This window comes from Microtus oregoni, unplaced genomic scaffold, assembly GCF_018167655.1.
Source record: "Microtus oregoni isolate MIOR12 unplaced genomic scaffold, Mior012 000020F_ref0000438, whole genome shotgun sequence".
Classification (NCBI taxonomy): domain Eukaryota; kingdom Metazoa; phylum Chordata; class Mammalia; order Rodentia; family Cricetidae; genus Microtus; species Microtus oregoni.
This window is the reverse complement of record NW_024543079.1, coordinates 20,526,275-20,536,591: the sequence shown is the minus strand read 5'-3', so window position 1 is coordinate 20,536,591 and position 10,317 is coordinate 20,526,275.

The following is a 10,317-nucleotide window of genomic DNA, read 5'->3' as shown; positions in this document are numbered from 1 at the left end:
GTACGATCTTTCTGAATCCAGCAGAGCTACCCTTGGTGACTGATACAATAATCATGGTTAAAGAAAAAGCCAGAAAACTCCCCCAAGAGTCCAAGAATGAGGATGCTGTGTCTCTGCCATAGCTTGGGGATCCAGAATTCTCCCATCCCACCTCCAGCGTGGAGGAAATTGCTGGAGCTTCAGGTGTCACTTGCCCCCATCTGTGGCAAGGCCTGGGTCACACCAGCAGCAGAGCGCATAAGTGGCCCCTATCCTTAGCACACAGGGCCCAGTCAGCCCAAATGGAGACCAGTAGCAATCTATCTTTACTGATCTCTAACTATCTCTCTCTCCATTCCTCTCACAGGGGGTAGTTTGTTAAAAAGAACTAAAATAAGTGCTTCTCACACTAGCAAACATGCTGAGTGCTACAGTGATTGTCCATGGGCTAGGCACACCCACTGGGGCATCCTTAAGTGACTGAAAGTCTCCTTTCTGTCTCTCATTAGAAAGAGAAAAGGATCTAAGAAATAATGAAATAAAATTTTTAGAAGGCTATAGATCCAGATGGGAGGAGAGGTAGGGAGGAACTGGGAGGAATATGGGGAGGGGAAATCAAAATACATTATATGAAATAAAAAATCTGTTTCAATAGAAAAAATCTTATAAAATATATGTTCACTTTCAATTGTTTGTGTGGATTATGTACAAGGGGGGGTGTCATTTGGAGTTCTTTTTTCATAATGTTCTCAGATATGGTTCCTAAGTAAATAGTTTATCATTTAAAAGAAAAATAAGAAAGAAAAAGAAAGGAAGGAAGGAAAGAGGGAAGGAAGGAAGGGAATCTCCTTTTTCTGACAACTCTTAAGAAGCCGGAGTGCAGAGCAAGAGATGGATGATGGAGTTGGTCCTGCACTGACGTGTTAGTCTAAGATCTCATCAGAAACTTTGAAAGGTCCAGAGCATGTACTTCCAGCAGACCTGAGTTTGGTTCCCAGTGCCATCATGAGTTGGCTCACAAGTGCCTCTAACTCCAGCTAAAACGGACGCAGCACCCTTTTCTGAACTCCATGGTCGCTGTGCTCACCGGCATAAACCCACACTCTGATGCACACATGCTCATAATTTTCTTTTTTAAGTTAAGATTAAAAAGTCTTCTTCCCTCTTTAAATTTAATGTAAAGGTAGACTACCATTTTCAAATAAAACGGTTTTCTGTTTCATCCAGACGTTTGTTATCTAAAACAGTTCAAGGGTTTATGACTTTCAGGTGACTTTTCACTGCCACGTGCATTTTAAGGGGTGTAAGGCATTCGCTTGCTTTTGGGGGTTGCGAAAGATGACAACTAGGACCTCATATATGTTAGGCAAGTGTCCTACCATTGTGGTATACTCTGACCTATAACCCTTTAGGTTTTTGCGGAGGAGGGTTAAATAGACAATTTTCTTCATTCTGGAATGATTTTGAGACTGTAATTGCAAACGACATAGCCTATTGCAGTGGAAGACTCTCGGGGACTCTACTGGGTTAGCGTTCAGGTGCCAGAACACAGCTTCCCTGCCCTTTTCTGGACTCTGTGAAGGACATCAAGATTGCAGGCAGAATTTCTTAACCCAGTGTTCTGTACATATGTTCACTTCTATGACTGAAGTTTTTATGATTTGTTTTGTTTTTAATCACAGGTATGTATCTATATGAGTGCATGTCACGTGAGTGGGTGCCCTCATGGATCTGTGGCTATGTGAGTGCATGTCACGGGAGTGGGTGCCCTCATGGGTTTGTGTCTATATGAGTATATACCATGTCAGTGGCTGTCCTCAGACACCTGAGGCCTTGGACCCACTAAAACTGGAGTTGCAAGTTGTTGTGAGCCACTGGATGTCAGATCTGGGAATCCAACTCACTTACTCTGGAAGAGTACTCTACCCTCCTAACTGCTGAGCCATCTCTTCAGCCCTCATATGAGTCAAATTTTACCCAGGTTGTGCAACCTATAGATTCCTTTAAACTGTGTGCTGAAGTTGATGTAATTAGATTTTTTTTTCTTAATGCAAACATGCCAAAGTCTGCTTCTTTTATAAGCTGCTCTTAGATGTGAACCTTAAAACCACAGTGTGTTTCTCTTTGACTTTAAAATAATTCGGGCTACAATTTTTAAGTAAGAGATGGATGCTAGCTAGTTACTAAGCTTATCAAATGTCTCCTTGGGCTTAAATATGAATGTCTCTACATAATAATTCATTTAAAAACAGAGTCATTTAGTTAAGAGGACAAAAACAAAACCACTGTGGAAGCCCACGGGGGTGAAGCCTCATTGGTAAAAGAGGTAAATCTGCTCCTGCAGCTTTTTGCCACCCCAGTGTAAGAACACACAGCCTGGGGCACATGAAGAGCACTGTGAAGGTTATGAGGTAAGAGCTCTTGGCCAGGCCTTAAGACTTGCTGGCTGGGGCTAAACGGCCTGGAGCCAGGCTGCCTGAGATCGGGCAGGCTGACTGAGACCTGGTCACCACCAGGTCTCTACAACAGAGGAAGGCTGTGGGCCAGCTGCCCCTTGGGCTCAGAGTCAACAGTGCTGGCTGGCAGTAAGGGTAAATCTGTACACCCTTGTTCCATCCACCACATACCAGTGATCTAAGGTCATCCCAAAACACTTTCTTCTAGAAAATAGTTATGGGCCATGAGGGAAAAGGGACAAAAGGGACCTGAGAGTAACCAGGAGAGGAGGAGATGAATTTATACAGTGTTGGAATGACTGAAGCTCCGTGTGGGGGAGGTACTCTTAGGGGTTACTAGTGCTGCTGGCCTGTGGTGATGAACTTCTGCTCTCAGAGCATGAGAGGCAGCATGACACACAAGTTTAGCTGACCATGCCCATATCCCTGCCTTTGAGCTAGACTGTGCTTGAGGGAACTGTGACCTCTCAGCTCTGTGAGTAAGAAAGCAATTAAAATATCAGAAACACAAATTTGAAAGCATGGATGGAACATCCTTCACCTTCAGTGTTCGAAAATCTGAGATTTAAAAATGTTATTCCAGTGACACATTTGGGAAGCTATACACCTGACCTCACAAGACATGTCTCAAGTCTCAAACTGCAGATGTGACGAAGATGTGTGAAGTCACCTGTAGACTGACTGTGTGATGTGTGTGACAGATGAAGCATGGGAGATTTCACTTTTAGATGTTGGGTCACATCCTCAAGATGGCTCACTCTAAACATGAATTTCCTAGCACTCCTAAAAAAAAAAAAAACAACCCATAACCTTTGAGACCCAGCCAGGTCAGACAAGTGTACCTCAGCCTGGATGTTTTTGAAGTCAATAATTGTATTTTTGCTGAATGTGGATAACCATTAGGCCAGAAAAACAGAAGGTAGCCTGCTGCTTGCTTTTGCAATCCTGAAAAGCTCTGTGGGTTACTAAAGGTCAGGCTGGATAGATGATTGATGACCAAAGAGGGACCCCCAGTTACCCCATGGCCTGTGGGTGCTCTGTCCCCTCTTATATTTTTATGAACAGTAAACATTAGTTGCCAATGAGCAACTTCATCTCTCTGAAGACTGGAGATCTTTGGGGAACTTTTTGTCAGCCAAGCAAAGTCAACAGAGTGACTCCCGTCCAAAAGGCCAGGTCCTCAGCTCTGCTCACCTCCCTCTCTGACCACCAGGTGAGCTTCTGTATCTCTGGCAACTGGTGGCTTTTGCAATGTTCCTGTTTACCTGCTCTATCAAGAAGGGGGCAGGGTGACAGTGCTCTGCAGGACATTAATAAAGATAAGAGAGGCCATGGCTACCAAACAGAGTTTTCAAAAGCCCTCCCTTGGTTTCCCGGGCTGCAGGACCGCGTGTATAGACACACATCCCCACCCATGCAGGAACTATTACTGCCATCCGATTATTGTCATTGTAATGTCTATTCAGCTGCCCCTTTGTACGTTCCTAGAGGGCAGGGACCGTGTCGTGGGCTGCTTTTCATGAATTCATGCCTTCCTGCTTCCATTCACTCGCCCTACAAACATTTATTGAGTGCAGCCTTTGCTGGGTCAGCCACAGTGCAGAGGACACAAGACATGGCCACCTCCCTGTCCTTGGCAGCATGACCTAGCCTGGCTGTCAGCTGTCATCCTTCCTTGGCAATAGATCCCCACACAAGGCACAGGCTGCAGCATCTGCAGCAACCAGAAGGCCACAAGGCAACAAGTGGTACCTTCCTTCCATCACCACCTTCATTTCCTCTACATTTTTATGTATACCTGGGTTTCTATTTTAAACTCTGATATAATAAATTCTCAACTCCAGATTCTTCTTTCCCCATCATTTAGCTGCCCATTTGAGTCATCTAGGCAACAACAAGATACAGATGATGCTTGGGTAATACGCGCAGGGGCTCCTAGAAACTGAGATTACTCCTGGAGGCTCTAACTAGAACCTTCAGAGAACCCAACATAGAACAAAGGGCTCCAGGCTCAGAAGCAGGGCTTTTTCTCAGGTCTGCTTCATGGGGGAGAGGCTTGTCTGTAGCTCCCTGTCTGACTCACGTTTCCCATCTACACCCCACATAGCACACTTGGCTCAACACATTCCTGCCAGCTCGGGGCCTCAGATGCATCCTTTGCTGCTATTCTCTGAACACACTTGGAAGCTCTGGTCCTGTTTAAGCTTCAAGACTCCAACCCACCATGGAAGTCTTCTGCCTTGAAGAGCAGTCTTCTTTGTGACTATAGGGATAGCCTAATTATCTCTAGGGTCAGGGATCCAGTTCCACAGCCTCTGCCTGGAGAGCAGTGTGGGGTACTCATTAGTCCATTGTAGCCTGTCCTTGCCAATGGCAGTAAGACCCTTAGAAACAATTCCAGTCCAGGCCTGATGGTGCTCTATTAATTTAAAATTTGTGCCATTACCTGCGCTGTTTTCCTATGTTATGTTAGAATTTCCATTTGCTCATAGGCAATAGATGGTTTTAGTGTTGACTTTGAAGGCTATGTTAAAATTTATAACCCTATCTAAAGTATCATGAAATCAGGTGTAATGGCACAGGCCTGTAATCCCAGCATTTGGGAGGCTGAGTCAAGAAGAGGGTGGTGAACTTATGCCAGTCTAGGCTGAGTATAAGGATACTCTCTCAAAAAAAAGAGGGTGAGCAGAAAAGGGAGGAGGAAGAGGGAAAAAAGGGAGAAGGGGAAAAATGGAAGACGAGCAGGAGAGGGAACCATGTTAACAGCAATGACACTGTTGGGCACCAGCACTCTCAGACATATAGAGGTTTTTAAAAGATGACATAAGGGTCTGCCCCCAAACTGACAGGTCATTCCTGACCATAGCAGAGGCCACAGTGTGACCTTGTGTTGGAAACTCACTGCAAAGGTTTTGTGCAGATAATGAAGACTCCAGAAAAGTACAACTAAAACCACAGCGCGGTATCACTTCACTTTCTCTACGACAGCCTTGGGTGGTTTTGAAAGTAATGTGATAGCAAGGGTGTAGAGAAATTAGAATGCATGAACCCTGCCAGACAGAAAGCAAATGGTGCCACAGCGCTGGAGAGAGCAGTTGCCAGTTCCTCAGAGGCTGTAGCATTGCATTGCCCTTGTCTCTACAATTCCACTGTGGGCACTGTTCACGGTAGCCAAATGGTGGGAACAACCCAAGCACCAATGGATGGGTGTAATCATGAAAAGCACAAGAACATGGGGACACACATACACACACAATAAGCACAATGTGTATTTAACATTTCATTGTCTGAAAAAAAACATACACTTTATACTAAAATTAATATTAAGGAATGGTAGGAACACATGCAAGAATTCTACTTTCCTGGCATTTCCAATAGTGACCATCAATCTTCTAATATATTTCCATTTGTTTCAGGAGATTCTGAATGGGAGAATCTGAAAAGTTTCTCCCACCTTTTGCTTTGTTTAAATTCTGTCCTTCATAAACCATTTGAATTAAGCTTGTCTGGTTGCTTTTCTCGAAAAGGTGATTATTTTCCAAATCTCTAGAAAGAGACCTGTGTAACTATTAAATATTAGTTTCATTCATTCTGTCTGCTCTTAAGCAGAACTGTGTTTAGAACACAGCCGTGGTGTAGGTCAAATGAAGTCAGGCCATCATGCTAGGCTCCTGGCTGGAGGAAGGGCAGTAGATACATCCCTTGGAATGACCTGTAAGCACTGAGCTGAAATGTTTTCAACTACTCCCACGTCATTGAGTCTGCTCCATGTTTGTCTACGGTCAAACCTAGTTTCCTTGATAAGATACAGAAAGCCTTGTCCTGGGAGTCTGTCCCAGAGAGGCCACAGCAGGCAGCAACTATGTTGTCTGTCCCCATCTGATGTCTGAGGGCAGGGATTGAAGGTCCATTTCAAGGATGCCTCTGGCAGTCGAGCTGATTCCTGCAGATAACATTATGAAGGTGTGTCTGAGAGCCACAGTCTCATGACATCTCAGAAAGGAAGATGGGGTGTGCAAAAGGAGTCGTCGAATCCGGGCAGACAAGATGGGATAAAAAGAGAAACAGATGAACGAGAATGTTGTTTTATTGCTTTGAAGATTAATTTCATGTGGTTATGTGTATGTGTGTGTTTCCATGTGTGACTATGACCATGTGAGCCCAGATGGCCTACAGAGGCCAGAAGGTATTGGCTACCTAGAGCTGGAGTTACAGGGGGTTGTGGACCACCAGTGTGGGGTGCTGGGGATAGTACCTGAGTCCTTTGCAAAAGATGGAAGGGTTGTTGACCACTGGGCCATCTCTTCTGCCCCAATTTCTTAAAAATACACCTTTAAACAAAATTTTAACTGTTATCTTTTCAAAACTCTAACAGAGGACAACTTCATGAAGTCATATATGTGGAAGCACGGAAATGCCAGTATCCAATTGTTTTAGACCTATAGAAATACTATATTCAAGCGGTTCAGCCAAATGCTTAACCTAATCTACAAACTCCTGAAAATGTTTCAGCTATGGATATTGGCAGGAAATATTGTGTATGTCTAAGACAAAGACAGAGAAAACCCCAGTTTAAAATTAGCTAACCAAAAAAGAATGACAATAATAATCGTTCCAAGGTTTGCAAAAAATTTTTCTCAAAGAAGGTGAGCAAGACCTTGGCATTGGCATGTGTTAATGGTAAGAACAGACGGGCAGACACCAGTCCCGGTGGTCTCCCTTTCAAAGATGTGCTATGACGGAAGCTACACAATAGGATACACCACCCTCAGGGCAGTTGTGAAACTGGTACGATGGGCCGAGGGTTTCACTCGGTGTTGAGTGGCTAGCAGGCATGTTGGCAGCGGACAGCGTCAGACAAAGGCTCTTCTGCAGTGGGAACAGGTACAAGACAGATGGCTTGTTAAATATTGCCAGCATGCTCAAGCAGTGCCATGCGGCGGTCGGAGCTGGGATAATGGTCACCAGGGCATTGTGCAGCCGAGCGTCAGCTCAGTTCAGCCGGCTAAAGCTGTTGCTTATCTTTGTTGGTTTTGCAAAGATTAGAGTAGTTTCTCGGCTTTGAATGCACCCCAGCTGCCCAGCAAAGCATTCGTGAAGTCTTGTCCGGATTCTTGATGCTAGAGGGGCAATGTGGATGTTGGCACATGCACAGACTTATTTTGCTCCCAACTGAACTGACTTTTCCACCCATCCACACTGGTCATCTTCAGTCACGCAGGCAAAACACTATTAAAGGGCAGTGGCCTTCTTAAGGAACCTTGCCCTGTGGTCTCCAAAATGCATCTGGCGTGGATTGATATTTCCTATTAGGATTGATTTGTTTGCTACTCTTTCAGGAAGGGGTAAAGCCCCATCGTAAATTCCATCCGGTGAATCATGGGGAGGCAGTGGCTCAAATTAAGGGTGTTTGCTTTCGGAAGGGGCCCTCAGCTTCTTATCTTTATGTACAGAAGAAAATAGATCTCGGCCGCCCCACAGCCAATGGAACTTACCTGGCCAGTCAGCTGCTGAGGCCCAGTCCCTGCCACCTATGGCTCCAGCCTGCTCCTCTCTGATGTTTGCAGACAAGGGAGATAGGTAGGGAATGCAGCGTCCCTGAATTGTGACGGCAAACCCAAAGCAAACTGTAAGATACAGCCATGGTCTGGATGTATTAGGGAAGAACATGGATGGCTTAGACAGTTTAGACAGTTTAGACAGGTCAGGCGTTTGTATCAATTTTATAAGTGATGCCCAGCTAGCAACCCATCTTACCATATTTACCTTAGACATCCTCCTCTACACACCCCTTTAGACCTAGGAAAATGATTCATCCTGCTGGACCCAGCCTCACTCCACTTATCTCTACTTGGCTTTGGGTGTTCGCCACATAGAGTCAGCTCCATAAAAAAGCAGCTAAGCTTTGAGCGTGTTTCCCCAGGAATTCAAGGCCTTTTTTTTTTCTAAAGACCTTTGCATTGAGTTGGCGAACAGAAGAAACCAGAGGTAGGTGAAACACCAAACTCTGTGTTACAGTATTTCTGGGATAGATAAAGAGGAAAAGATTTTCTGTACCATTTCAAGAAAGCTGCCACACCCTCCACGCTCTTCCTTTGATAGTTTCTGCTTAACTCTCTGGGGGTGCTCTGGCTCCCAAACTAACATGGGAAGCTCCCGGATATAAGTGTCTTCCTACTCAGCTTGGATTTGGGATGTATCTTTGGATGCTGTGCTGAGGTAGAGTGATCCCTGGATTTCCTGTCAACTTCTTCTCTTTGGATCCCTCCACCCCCACTGGTTTGAATTGTGTCAATGTTCACTTATTATCAAAATGTGATGGGATAGTGATGTGGAATTCCCTTTTATATGCCAGCCTATAGCAGTGCAGAATATAGCCAGGTTGGAAGAGAGAGAGAGAGAAAGTAGAGTCAAAGAGATGCCATGTAGCTGCTGGAACCTTACCAGTAGGCCACAGCCTCTTGCTGAAACACAGATTAATAGAAATAGGTTAATTTAAGATATAAGAACTATCTAGCAATACACCTAAGCTATTAGCCAAACAGTGTTGCAGTTAATACAGCTTCTGTGTGATTATTCGGGTCTGGGTGGCCGGGAAACAAGTGAGCAGTCTCTGCTTACAGTATAGCCAATGCAGGGGCACACATCTGCCAACACAGCCTCAGGAAACAGAGGAGAGAAGATCACCTGTTTAAAGCCAACTTGGGCTTTAGAGCATGATTATCTAAATGACCAAGGCCTGGGGATGCCGCCTGATGAAGGACAGCTTGCAAGCTATGCCTGGGGTCCTAGGTTTGATCGGCAGAAGTGATTTTTAAAATGGAATTTTACCTAACTTTTGTCCCTTTTCTCTTTTTAACTTAATTTTAATTTAACTTTTGAGACAGGTTCTCACTATGGAGCCCTCACTGTACCAGAACTTGCTGTGTAGAACAGGCTGGCCCTGAAGTCTCAGATCTGCCTGCCTTTGTTTTCCAAATGCTGGAATTAAAGGTGTGCCTTCTATCCTAACTTCATTCTTTTTTTTTCCTTCCCCTTTTTCTTTTTCTCTAAAGTTTTAATATGTCTCTAGGACTTTGCTTTTTATTGTATTTTAGTCACCATTAATATATTCAAAATTATTCAAAACCTTAAGGGCTACTTTAGCAACAGATCAGAAAGTTCAACAGTTGACAGTTCCCTTCTTGCTCATTTCTAAGTACTTGGCAATACTAATAAATTTTTCTCCTTACTCCAGTTATTGTGGTATATATTATAGCTACTTTGGGTCCAAGAGATAGCTGAAGCTTTTTAACCATTGTACTGATTTCTTGTGTGTGTATGTGTGTGTGTGTGTGTGTGTGTGTGTGTGTGTGTGTGTGTCTGTGTGTGTCTGTGTGTTTGTGTGTGTTTGGGTATTTTGTCTGTAAGCATGTAGGTGTACCACTTTTTCTCTGACCTGGTACCTACAGAGTCCAGAAGGGCCTGTCTGATCTCTGAGAACTGGAGTTACATATACTTGTGAGTCACCATATGAGTGTGGAAACTCCACCTGGATTCTCTGGAAGAGTGGCCAGTGCTGAGCCAATTCTTCAGCCCCAAGTGTTAATTTTTAATTTAAATTGAACCTAAGTAAAATTTTTTAACTCAGTTTGTTAGCTGTGTTTCAAGGACTTGTGAACTCATATCTCGAGAGTTAAGAGACTGGTTCCTACTAAGATGCCTGGAAGGCACTTAACCTCAAAGAGGAAGAAGGGAAGAGGCATAGAACCGCTAGACCCAGCCAACCCCTGTGCTGCCTGGCTCTTTTTTTACTCAACTGTCTTTCCTGGATTCATATTTGAGAGTCAACCAACTATCACCTCATGTGCACTTTACACATTGGTAATTCCGAGGTGCCACA